This window comes from Monomorium pharaonis, chromosome 3 (genome assembly GCF_013373865.1).
Source record: "Monomorium pharaonis isolate MP-MQ-018 chromosome 3, ASM1337386v2, whole genome shotgun sequence".
NCBI classification, from domain to species: Eukaryota; Metazoa; Arthropoda; class Insecta; order Hymenoptera; family Formicidae; genus Monomorium; species Monomorium pharaonis.
In genome coordinates this window covers 5,419,283-5,433,266 of record NC_050469.1, presented here as the reverse complement: position 1 = coordinate 5,433,266, position 13,984 = coordinate 5,419,283, and the positions used below count along the sequence as shown (strand labels likewise).

At 35.3% G+C, this 13,984-nt stretch overlaps 1 protein-coding gene across 21 annotated transcripts in view; it reads left to right on the top strand.

Moving 5' to 3' along the window:
• Nucleotides 1–13,984, top strand: part of LOC105833385 (dystrophin, isoforms A/C/F/G/H) — a 459,023-nt gene that overhangs the window by 182,997 nt on the left and 262,042 nt on the right. The gene's annotated exons all lie outside the window — the stretch shown is intronic.

Here is a 13,984-nt window from a genome sequence, read left to right as displayed (position 1 = left end):
AATCAAAAATGATAGAAGGTACACAGAGATTGTAATTTACGATACTTATATGTAACAGAAAATAGTGCCATTATAAAATTGTATATTGCACGCATGCTGATGGTTTTGCTATTGATGGATATTCTTGAATAATTTTGTAGAATACATTTCCTCTTAAATATCTATTTATTCTCATAACATAGTGAATATTACTTGCGATTAGCATAAAGCCTCGAAGAACTCAAGCTATCTCCCTTTCTTTTGGTTGCGAATGAGATAAGGAAATTGTTCTTATCGTGGTAGTTTTCAGAAATCGCTCGCTTTAGACAGCATCGTGCTTAAAAGCCGCGATATCACGATATCTTACTGCTCCACGTAGCGCGATATAAAGCTGTGCAATTTTAATTAATACAGCTATTTCGACAAGTAGTGAAGATATTAGATACTGACCTATATTTCGCAGAGTATACTTGAAGAAATGACTTTTGCATTTAAGTTATTAAAGAGTTTTCTTGTATAGTATGTAGGCATAATAGAAAAGAATGGCGACAATGCTAAGCAAGTTTAACACTTATAATTAAACAGTTTTGATGGTATAGCAAAAAAATTATGTATAAAGTTATTGCTTTTAGATATGTTAAACTTGCGTGACGGGCCATAAGCTTTGTTGTATTTTTCTTTGTATACCAAACGCTGAAGTCGAGTCACGCGTGTAACGAATAACGATGCGAATACAGAACGGAAAGACAGTTTAGCACAGCGCGTAGGATTCTAGCTTTTACCATATCCACAATGTCGTCACGAGTTTTCTTTGCGCGTCGCGCTTTCGATAAATGCCGCGCTTTGCTCGTCATTTTCATCGAATCCAAGCGAATGGTTATTTCGCGTGACATCGCCGCTGTTCCACGCAGTTTCTTCGTTCCCACGGGGTATCTCGTATTGAGCTGATTGTGTTCCCATCCTTCCAACAACGGCTCCATGATTTATTCCGCGATCGTGTCGTGGAAATCGTGTTACGCCATTGATTCAAGTTATTTCACCTTGTTCCTCGTTAGGCGAATATATATGCGAAAGCACTAAGAGATTACGACCAAATTCGAGAGAACGCTAAGGTGTTAGTTACGCTACGTTTGCGCAGTGCCGTGGCGATAGCGTTAATTATGATAGCAATAATTCTGGGATTTGTGTGTTTAATAATCACTGTTGACAACGCCACTGTCCGTTTTCAGGCGATCAATAATTTTTTTGATTGCTTTATTGATATCGATAAATAATAATTGGCTGTTGAATTAACATTAAAAAATGTACGTATATAAAAGCAGTAAAGTATGATGTTTTATCAGTAGATTACTGTCAGTTGACCAAGCTAATCCGTTTGTTAATTAAATTTAGTTTCTGTGACGCGTTGAATAATTCCATTATAAAATTGCGCGATTAATTATAAAAATCTATTAAAATAATATCAATCTCGGAAACTTGTATTAATTAAAGAAGGATGTATTTTTCATGCAACATTTGTTTTACTGCTAAAATATTTAAAGGGTTCGTTTATCTCTATCTATCTGTCATAATTTAATTTACTTTAATGACACATACATTTTTAGACCATGTCATTAATTAATACGTTACATATTTTACTGAAATGTACATTATTAAAACGCAAGTAGCTTTACTGACTAACTTCCAGATACTCTTAATTAAAAGAGGTTGTCAGCGACTGCCTGTGTTTGTCGCGTGCGTGTTGAAAGTTCTTCTCGCGAATATCTCGTTATGACACCGTTGTCATACAGAAGATGGCGCGCATGGAATGCACGTGTCACGTTAAGAAGGAAAGTTATATTCACGTGTACACGAGAGGACTATAATTGTTTATTAACACAGTGGCTAATATATAACGTTAGCTGAAGGTTTTTTCATTTTTTCTCCTTTTACTCTCTGTGCTCTTCTCGCATCTTTTCTTCGCTTCGATTTTTCTCGATAGTCGTACAAATCCATAGTTCATAGTTTCATGCCCCATGAAATGCTAGGATGATTGCACCCCGGGAGATGTACGGGGGTTATCGAGATAACGTTGCGTGCAGATGCTGCTGTCTGGCAGCTTGTACGTACCGGCAACTTTACAATATCGTCTCGTACTTTCACCGTACAACCACCGGCGGCGTCGCGTGTGTCCGTATAGAATGCGCCAGCAACCCTGTGTTGCGGATATGGTATCGAGTCGCATGTCCGTGGCAGAAACCGCCACCTTTGTACGCCTACGTGATCTCGATTGGAAGAGAAACTAGTACAGTAAACCGCCGGATAAAACGCAATTGCACGCAGAGGATAGTATTGCTGAAATATCTAAAAATTTAGTTGAATACAGATCTGAAAATAATAATTATGTTGAATCATCTAAATGCTCATTAAGCTGATTGTTAGAATATCAAAACTCTTTTCAGCATTATCATCATGCTTGAGCGTCCTACTTGATTATATTAATGATTCATATTGGATATAATTTTTACACACTTCAGCAAGCTTTATGAGGGGAAAAAATTAATAAACCGATTTAGGGAGTATTATTCGACAATTACAATAAGTTGATCGTTAGGTGAATACCACCCGAAACATTTTTTGTTGATATAGATAGATTTATTGATGTTACAACCAAAATGTATTGCTAATTTTTGTGTCTGAATTTTGGTTGTCACATTGATTATTGAATCTGCAAATTCTGCTTCTGTTTGTTAGATTAAGTGCAATACATATACACATCACAGTATTTGCTAATCATTAATCTGCCTCAGCTAATTTTTACACATATAATTTTTATTGAATTTACAAGATTTTTTTTTTTAATGACAGTAACGAATTTGTGCTAACTTTAACATTTTGCAGCGAATTGTGCTTTTACGATGATACTCTATTATTTTGATATTATAGAAAGTTTTAATAATCTTTAATATGATGATGCGTCATGACGTTCAAATATTTTTTGCAAGCAATTTTATTTTATTTATTTCTTCAGGCATATACATAAAATAATGTACATGTTTTATTTTATTATATTTGTTTCTTAAGATAGCAAACTCTCTATAAAATTGTTTTTATTAGATATTTTATAGATGTAGAAAGAATTTCTTAAGAATAACTTTGTACAATAATCCGATTTAAATTTTCCAGTTCGTTGATAGAACAGACATACGAAGAAATTCAAAAAACTTGTGCACAATGTAATATCAGACAAAAGAGATTTAGCAAATACAAGTCAAGGGGAATTTAGCGCGATCGCAAAAGATAGCTAGAACCTTCTTTTGGCAGCAGAAGGAGGTCAACCTTGTTCCTTTGAAGAGACGACATTTTGAAATTCCGCAACGATTTCCATGTAAGGTGGCAGTCAAAAGATAAGGAATCTCGGGGAAAATCTGAGCATTCGCTTGACTATACACGTTTTTCCAAGAGTTCGTAGAAACCACGTTATTTAACGAACGGTTCTTCTCTCTTTTCTCTCTCTTTATTTATCTATCTATTTCTCTTTCTCTTTCGCGAAACAATCCAACATTGACGAGTTCATTTTTGAAAATCTCCATTTACTTTACAAAATCTGAAAGAATATCGTAAATTTTAGTGACTCATTTTATATGATGCGCAACTTGCCGCTATTATTATCGCTTTTGTACGGGCAAAAATTGAGTAAATTCCCGCGTGAAACATACGTGAAGCGCCTACCACCTTAACGATATGCGTGAAATATGCAATATCTTGCGAAATTCATGATATATTTTCCGTGCAATTCCTGCGGGATCCTGGTTCGCGCCAGCTGTCGACACTTGCCTGTTTACCGTCGTCGTTAAGCCGCACCTGCGGTTACGTGGAATTAACGGTTGAGATATTTCTCCTTTACAAACCCTTTTGAAATAATTTACAATCATTAAATAATCGACTTAATTAATAGAATAAAATGGATTAAAAGTATCTTTATTTTGCTTCTATAGCAATATGAAATTTTATTTTACCGCTTTCCTATTTTTTTTTAAATTTTATGTAAACAACATGCATACTATAAAAGAGCTATTTAAATTTTTTTATTAGCATAAATTTCTTTTTAAAAAAAGCATAATTTTAAGCGTAATTTTATTTAAATTAGAAAGAAATGCCAGAGGTACTACGGCTAAAAATTATGCTCAAGACGCCGCTATATCTCAAGTTTCTATATCAAAACGCCGCTTTCTTAATATAGTCTATACTTGAAAGGATACCTGATAACACCAGATCACTCTGTGTATTCGACGGCGAATGAAACGACCGATAGAGATAGTGAGGAAAATGCATGGGGGGCACGTGGCCCAGTTATTATTCGGATACAACGGGTTCGCTCTGGGCGTTGGACTAAACGCGCCGCTCCGCTCTATTTAAATTCCACTGTCGAGAATGTTTCGTATTAAGGGGTTCGGTGAGTCTCGTAAGATGTTACCCGGGAGGATGTAGCTATCGTCGCCGGATGATGCCGTAGTTCCCAACGATGGCAAAAAGTTGAGTGCATCGTCTCAGTGGTGGTAGTCCCTTCCGGCGTTTCCCTGAAATAAGGAACCTTTCCGCGTACAAAAGGAAACCATCGGGAAGCGTAAATTCGCCACGTATTACAATACCCACGGAAATGCGCTCTTGAAAATACTTATTGGAAACGTCGAGACATGTGTTGAGTATGAACGACCGAGACAGTAAGCGGAAATGAGTTTTCGATAGATAGTTTCGAATCGCGTTTTCCGAATTTCGAAATCATTGAATGATCAATTTACTTGAGTTAAGCATACGTCAAGATGGTTTACTAACCATTTCTGTTTCAAAGAGTTGCTTAAAAATATTTGTTTAAAAGAATTTGCAAATTTTTATATATGTAGAGGGGAAGGTAGCATTATAGCTCTTATTTACATTTTGTGCAATAATTGTATTAATAATAAATATTTTTAATTAAAAACTTAAATAATACATGTCAATGTGTAATACTTAATAGATTCTATTTTTAAAATTATGAAATATTTGTTACTTGGACTATAATTCTTCTTTATTATTTTAAAACATCATAGTTTTTAACTGTGTAGAATAAATTTATAATATTGGTGTTGGTTTATTATGAAATACGAAATTTCTGAAAAAATATAATTATATTTTTTTGTACATTTCCTTTTAATTGATAACTTTTTAAAATAATGAAAAAACATGTAATGTTTAGCAAATAGTTTTTATTTGATATATAATCTTTTATAATCAATTTGATTATTAATTATATTTTTTGAAGTATGTGATTATCCGTTTGAATAGCTCATGAACCTGTAAAAGTAAATTATTTAGACGAAGTTATTTATATTATTCATTAAAATAACGAATATAAATTATAGACACACATGAATTTTTTAATAAATGAGTGTCTTTTTAATTGAAACACAAAGCATTCGTGATTCAACGAGATATTTTATTGGTTTTAATTGAATATACTGTCATACTTGTACACCAGTAAAATTGATGCAATGATATTCACGAAGACTATTTTAGTTATTTATATCAGTACGTCATTTAATTATTTTATAGCATAGCATTTTTTAATTTTTTGATCCGTTATTTAAAAATATCTTGTTATTTTTTCGCAGTTTGCAAAACAAGTTTTGCAAGGTAAGCGTAAATTCATAACACAATAAGCATTTTAGAAAAATAATTATAAATAAACAGTAAATTAAAAATTTATTAATTTTTAACGATCTCTTTTTTAAATAATTTTGTGTCTGTGACATTACTATCTTAATTCTGACTTTTTATACAAGTCAATCAAACGATAAGCATTCATATGAAAAATTTTGCCATTATTATTGATTGGGTTGATATTTTGTTCTGAAAACCATAAAACATACAACAATAAAACAGAGTTTTAAACTTTTATAAAATGATTTATCCCCACGTAGTTATCGCGCTATTAAAAACTGCGGCAGATGAAAGAAATGCGCATTACCGGAAGAAGAATAAACTCAATTATTTCGATATCAAAGCTGCCATTTCTGGAGCCTCGGCTCTTCGTCATTGAGTCGCACTCTCTGCTGAGTAGGTTTCTACTACTTTTTACTTCTTCTTTATCTCTTACGTCGTTAACTTCGTCTACCTTTCGTTGTCTTTTCGGATGCTATCTCGGATCGAATGAACGACTCTCTTTTGGTATCGACAATCGCCAACGATACGAAACTAATGGCACCGTAGGCTTCGTTATTCTCCTCGCTGATTTCTTTCGGTCGTTCTCCCTGGGGATATTATTTCGCTGTAATAAACCTTTCTTTTTTTTTGGAACAACATTAATGATATAACATTGAAGTTTTTAATTAATTATTTAATTTTCCACATTTTTAATATATTAAAATGTTATTTATTTTTTTTATTAAAGAAACTTGATAAAAATTTAATCTATTAATTATAATCTCTTATTACTCATGCGAGCAGAATTATTTGTATTTTGGTTTATATTCAGCAAATTTCTTTTGCAATTAATATTTTATTTAGATTCATAAACAGTATCGTGCTTGAAGAATTCTTGGGGAATATGAATGGATTTGCGTTAGTTTCGATTCGTGAGTGGACGCTACTATCCGCAATTCCTCCTCGTAGTCAGCTTCTAAAAACCGGGGGCCACCTGCCGGACAAGCTAATTTATCTCTCGTGCGAGGTTTAAAGCCCTTCCGTCGTTTATCTTGCCGCCGACGAGTGGAGGATCCGCCACTCTTTCCTTTTTTCTCTGCTCACTCTCGTTCTGCTCCCTCTTCCTCGTTGTGCCCTTAGTGGACACCAAATTGAAAAACATCCACTCGTCGCGGAATCCTCGGGGACTTCGAGAAATTGTTCTACGAATCTATGTCGTCACTGTCGAGCAACAAGCCGAAAGAATTACGTCGTGACATTTGCGTCGTTAACGTCGTCGCTGTACGATATGTCACTGGCATTCAAGAAAATAAATTGTCTTTAAATTACGCCTGCTATGATATATCAAAATGACTGATGCTAAATTACAGGGTGTTATTATAGTGAATGAATATTGTTAAAAGTATAGAAGTATTGCGGTAAATTTAGAAAATAGTCTGTATTAATATAGCCTGTATAGTCGAATATATAAATAGCTAAATAATGGAATTAAAATAATGAAGATTGTGAAATAATTTTATCAAAATACAATTAAGCTTTTTGTATTTGATATAATTTTAGAAAGATTGGATTATATTTTATATATTAATTGGCAATTTTTGGAATTTAAACTTTGATGAAAGCTCTCATATAATTTTTCAGTATGTTGTTGATTAGAAGAAAATTTAAGAGAAAATAAGTGATTTACTACTTTGGAATAAGCATGTGACTTGTTATTCCATTATTTGTTTGATATCCACGAAGTCATATTATATTGCGGATTCTGGATTATATTTGTTGAAACTGACCGCCTATAGCAGAGCGCATTATTGATTCGAACTGCCATCGATTTACAGTACGATTTTGTTTGATTTGTTTTACTTTATCTTGCGCCATCGTGGATTTACGTGTTTTTATTCGCTTTTACGCAATACGCCCCTTTTGCCCCGATGTGAATCTGACAGAGCGAATGTGAATCTGACAGAGCGAGGTCGAACGCGAAGCCGGCACGTTTCGTTTTAATGAAACGCACGTGATGGGAACGTGAACGTTAATATTGCGGCTCTTCGCAATGTGGAGATCTTTTCTTGGTAACGGCCGCAAACAGTCTCGTATTTCGTGGGATTGTAAAAAAGAAATGTTTCGAGGTAAATGCGCGGCACAACTCTTGCCGCCCGCGTCAGTCGTAGTGCCTATTACCAAAGTGCCTGTATTACCAAAAGAAAGTATGTATGCATTTGTATTATTCAGAAGTGGGCATCTAATCTCGATAAAATTATCTATTGTTGATCACATTAGTTACCAGCTAAAGATTGCGGTATTACATTTCAATATACATAATTATACATGATTGTGATGTAATTCTCACAATCCCCCCCCCCCTCTTTAAACGTACGAATAACTGGTTGTTTAGCTTTTAGCAGTTTGTACTTGCTTCATTATTTTGCATAAGTAGTATATCTTTCACAAGATAACAATTTAATGAATATTTTATTTATGTTTTTCTTTAATTAAAAGTAACTGTTCTCTTTGAAATTAAATTTGAAATGTCAAAACGTGACGGATTATGATGTTACAGTGCGCTCAATGCAGAGATGATTAATTTAAGGTAATTTCGCGCGAGATTACAAAGTGAAAAGTATTCGCGCCTTTTGAATGAATGAATAAATGGTGGAATCTATATTTCAATGAAACGTGGCGTTGTTTTAATGGTACCAGAAGTAGAGTCGACAGAGTAACTGCGGTACAATGGGTAAAAAGGCATGTTGTAGGCAAAAGAAAGAAAAATTGAGACAACGAATCAGAAGGTTAGATGAGCTGTCAAATCAGCGTTCGCTGAAACAGCGCGTTGAACAATCGCACGGCGAAACGATGATGAAAAAGACTCGGACTTCGGCACGAATGTACCGAGGTGTCCTTCTTTCAGGAGGGCTTTTCCCTGTCATTCGGATTTTACTCAACCGCACCAGATTCTGATTGCGCCCCGATACCGATGTAATCAAAATAAACACAATATAACAGCGTGCTCAACAGTTGCTGTTTTGGAACTCGCGTTAACTTCTTTGTTTTCTCAAAATCGTTTAAAATTGTTACGGATTGCAAATTATTTTCCCACAACTTTTTTCAACGTTGAATAAAAGTCGCGATTGCGTGAAACTCGATTTGTTCACGTCAGCATTACTCCACCAGCAGATACGTCCTACTCCCGTACAATCACTTCAGATATTGTTAGCACAATGCAAACATCTTGCATTGAAATCGCGCGCGGAACATACCCGACTTCGTCGCATGAAGTCGTTCGTCATTGGGGAAATGAAAAATTCCAAACGAGACTCGTGTCGCGTAGAACTTCTTGCATATTTGTGGGCAGAATCTACGGCGAACCGACGAAACTCCGGTGGACGTCACCGCGGAAAAATTCAGTTATTGCGATAGATGTTGGAGAGATGTTGGAGCGCTGTGTGGATGTGGTTCAACGAAGAATCTCGGCGGTAGGAATTTTATCCTGTGTGCATAGGAAAAGACGCATGGTGCCTGTATCACGGCTGACCGGTAAAAATTGCCCTTTCTTTATCGCGACGGACGCGCTCCACGGTGCTAGTTTATGTAGTGTAACTTATTGTGTTAGCCGCGGACTAGTTCCCAATGGTTCCCCCGGGACAGGCAGTGCGCTGATGAACGATGGAAAAACTTTGCTCGACCTCAAATACTTTCCGATCGTCCTAACGCGTAATGGATAGTACGTTTTTGCCACCAGGTCTCATACCCGAGAATTCGAGACATTGGAACTTTCCAAGATTGAGAGAGAGAGAGAGAGAGAGAGAGAAAGAGAGAGAACACTTTTATAAGACTGTCGCAAAAATTTTCACGACGAAACAATGGAAACTACGTCGAAATGAACATATTCGCCCGTTTTTGTTTCATCGTATGTCGAGAATGTCGATCTTATCGCCAATCACATGCGAAATCTGCATGTAATTGAGTTACTGAAGTTATTTAAATGAAATAATAAAAATAATAAAAACGTTTCGAATAAAGAGCAAGCTCGAGCTTACTTCGAGTTAATTCCTGTGGACTTTCAGCTTTAATTGTTTGATTATGTATGTACATACGTATGTGTATTCATATTTTTAGCTTTTTGCTTGAGCATACAATAACGAATGCAGGCACGAGTGTTATTACTGACGGGTTAATTTTGCAGTCGGATTAATAACAAAGCTCGGTGCAGAGACGTAGAGATATATGAAAAAAAAAAGAACTTTATTTGCGACGGCGGCTGCATTGCCGTTCTCAAGTTCTTTCATCGCAGACATCTATTGTCATCGGATATAAACTTTGAGCTTTGCTGTCTCGTCGTGTACGAGACGTAGCACAAAAAACTAAAAGAATGACTAAACAACTGTTATTGTGTATCGCTACCACAGACTTTAATTAATTAAAGAGTGATAAGATGGTTTATAATAAAAATTTCAACGCGGAAGTATTTATCATATTAACATGCTATATTTCGTACAGCATGTTAATATGAAACTTTTATTTTTTATTACGACGATCTTTATAATGATAATGTGCTAATTTCATAAAAGTAGTGACAGATATTGATTGTTCTCGATTTCTTTTTTGTTTCAGGTAAGCGAATTGCCACATTTTATTATTACATTGAGAAAGAGCGTGATTTTTATTTAGGTAAGTGTTATTAATTAATCTACACGACAAAAATTTAATTGTAAACTAGGTAATATAGTTACAATATTTATCAATCCATTTGTGTGCGAATGCTTCTATATCTTTAAAAAAATTAACTTTCTACGAAGTTCATTTCCGAGGCTTGTTCCGATTATACTCGCTTTACTAGCAATAAGTTACAATATCTTGCTTCGCGAATCATTAACTTTTACGACAAAGTCGTGAATTTTAATTGGTTTCGACGATAATTGGAAGGTTCGAATGTTCGGTCGTATATCTAGTAAAATATAATAATTTCACCATGCGAAAGTCCAGCGCCGGTCACGTTGTTCAATTACAAAATGACGCGGATTTGCTGATGTGAAAGAGAATTTCAATTAGGCGTTAATGGACGATATGAGATTTTTGTTGCGTTAAAGCGGAACATTCGATTACCAGCTTGCAAATCTGTCATGCGCAACAATATTACGCGCGTTATTCTGATTTGTGTCGGAAGATTTAGAAAAATATTCCAATAATATGGAGCTTGGGAATTTGTGCCATATCTGATTATATATCATGTTACAATCAATATTATAAATATTTTTACAAATATATTAATGTATGATGGATTTACATGAAATCTCATTATAAAGCGATAAATTTTTCGAATAATCCCTATAATTATGACATTGAATTTAAACAATAAATTATCGTTGTTTCCAATTTAATTTTTATATTAAAATTGCCGGATATGTCGTATTATTTACGCAAATTAAAAATGGATTATTTTAACATCATTCTGCGAACGTTTAAATTTATTTCGATATTTCAATGTGTATGGTAACGTAAAAATTTGAAAAATGTATTATGCACGCTCCATTCGGACTCTAATATATTTCTTGCTTTCCGACAAAGATATACGCTACGCGAAACTTTTTACGGCTATTCAAATCAAACTTGCTTTCTTAATAACAATTTGTCCCTCCTGAGCTTAGCAGGAGAAAGCGGGAGGGTGTGCCAGTGATAAGAGCCAAGTGGAAACTTAATTGAGTGAGATTTCGCAAAAGAAGCGACTCGGAGGATGTATCATTAAAGCGCGCGTTTCTGTCCCCATTTGCCTCCTCACCCTTAACTCGGTAACCCATATTTCACAACAGCACTTATTCTAGCCATTCTCCTTTCACAAAGCCACTCGTTCCGCACAAAAATACTCACGAGTAAGCGAACCCACTATAACCCGGAGTACTCCTCACGAAGAATCGCGGCGTCGCGGTACCCCTATCGCATTTATGTATACAGCTAAGTCGAGGATACTCTCACATGCACTCGTACACATATGTGCAATAGAATCAAAAACTGAAGGAGCTTTTTTTTGAAGCTAACAATCTTTAAATTAAGCTGTTGAAGAAAATAGATTTCCTGATATATTCTGTCTGAAATTAATCATTTTTTTCTTTCTGAGACAAGTATAGATATTTTGAAATCGTCTGCGATGAGTGATGTGACATGTAGCGCATATCTTCGTATGCGCACATGTAAGCATGAAACTTTTTACCAGATTGCGGGATGAAATAGAAGAAGCGAGAGTGACGACGAAAAGGAGGATGAAATATTGTGACAAGAATTCGGTTTCTTGTGACCGTCTCGTTCTTTTCGCGGTTTTCCGTATAATACTGGCAAAGTTCCGTTTTTAGTTTGTCTTATTTTTATTACCGAAGACGTTAACTTAGAAGAATTCGCGTATTTATAAATTATAAGTTTCTTTACGATTTCTTTATTCAGCGCGAGTACCAAATCGCAAATTTATTATTTTTTACAAATTTGGTACGTTCACATATTTTACACAAAAATGTATAAAACATTACAGAGTATATTATTAAGTAGTAACTAAATTGAAAGTAATCGGTAGATATTTTTGCTAAATGCTTTTATTTTAGAATGTCTTAACATGCAAATATGCAATGTTTGTAAAATTTAATAACATTTATCGCACTAACGCACCGATTTCTTTAAAAAGAAAGATCTGAAGATCAAAATTGTGGTCATTTGGTGAACTTGTGGAAGAACGCCGCGAGTTTTTCTCATATAAGAATATTGAAGGTAGAAAACGGAATACGGATCAAGTTCATAAGCGGTCTTCAAAGGCTGGATTGTTGTTCGTTCCTCATTTAGCGCTTCTAGCCTGTTGTGGTTAACGTGTGTCTACTAACGAACCTATTGTGGCATCTCGGTCAACGTTTGGTCCAGTAATCCCCTGTGTTGCTCGGAACTTTAATGGCGCTCCGTATGGACGCATAGAGAAATCCCTAAATATCTATTCTATCTCGAAGGATTCATTATACGTCCGATTGGAGTATATAATTTGCGATGATATATCTGCGACGTGCTGCAATCGCAGGGAGCTCGCACGGTACTTGCTGAGTACTTCGCGAGAGTGGCGACGAGTGGAACGAATCGCCCGAGTGTGCCGACGGTAGAATTAATTACGACACGAATCGGTTATACCTACGACACCTGCAAGCCAAATTAGTTCGTAAAATGGTTAGGTGATATATGACCCCTCAGTATTTATTCTTGAAAATACCTCGCGGTAGATCCATGATTTATAGACCAAGTAGATAAAGATTAAATTTGTAGTTAAAGCGAGATTTATCATCCAAATTTCGCGACTTAGCGGCGATCTTTGCTGGCAACAAGTTTCATGAAAGCATATTACTAGCGACGAAGAAAACAATGAGGCGGTAACAATTATTACGCAAGTACAGTTGATATATATCCGAAAGATATATGTATATAAAAAATAAGTGGTAGTCGTGCTAATGCGAATTTATCTTGAATCATAATTCTTAGATATGTATACATTGGAGTAAAGCAATGGTATATTATATTAACTGCAGCTTTTAGGACTTTAAACCGCAAATCGTATATCGTGGAAGTTATTATCATTTCAGACCGTCTCATTGAATTATACCATTATTTCAAGCTGTTTATACGTTTTCCTAGCCTTTCTTCTTGCTTTTCTTTGGCGCTTATGGATTTCATAAGATGCGTCTCGTCGTGGAATAACCTTTTTTTTCCTTACTGTATTTTTATTTTACAAAAAGTCACCGCTTGAAAAATCTTTTTCTTGAAACGTATTATGGGAGACAACTTGATCTTTATTGACAAGAAAATGCCAATTAATTTTTTACTCTACCTACGTTGATTGAACTTGTGCTTGATGCATTTTATAGATTTCGCGGCATTTTAACGACGCAACAAAAATATGCTTTCTTTACATTATATATATATATATATATATATATATATAATAACAATATATCTCTTGCGAGGAAATTTTTAGAAAATCACTATATCTGCCGGATTATAGAGCGCGCACGACAATAAAACACGATCATTTCTGGATTAGCTTTAGATTTCTGTGTGGCTTGATTTGATTGAGTTTCGCGTATCTTGCGCGCAGGCGGATTATATATCCAGTATATAAGCCCAGTGTCATCTAACTGCGGAGTTTTCCTTCGTCGAGACGAGACTAGCCCGTCCTTTCTTCCTTCCTTCCTTCCTTCCTATCTTCCTTCCGTCGGCACCTGGCTCGCTCGCCGACGAAGCGCTTTTATTATTTCGCTTTGTACGCCGGGTTATAGCAAATGATTTATCTACCGGCAGCAACGGCGTCGCTGCCTCATCGGAACTTCGC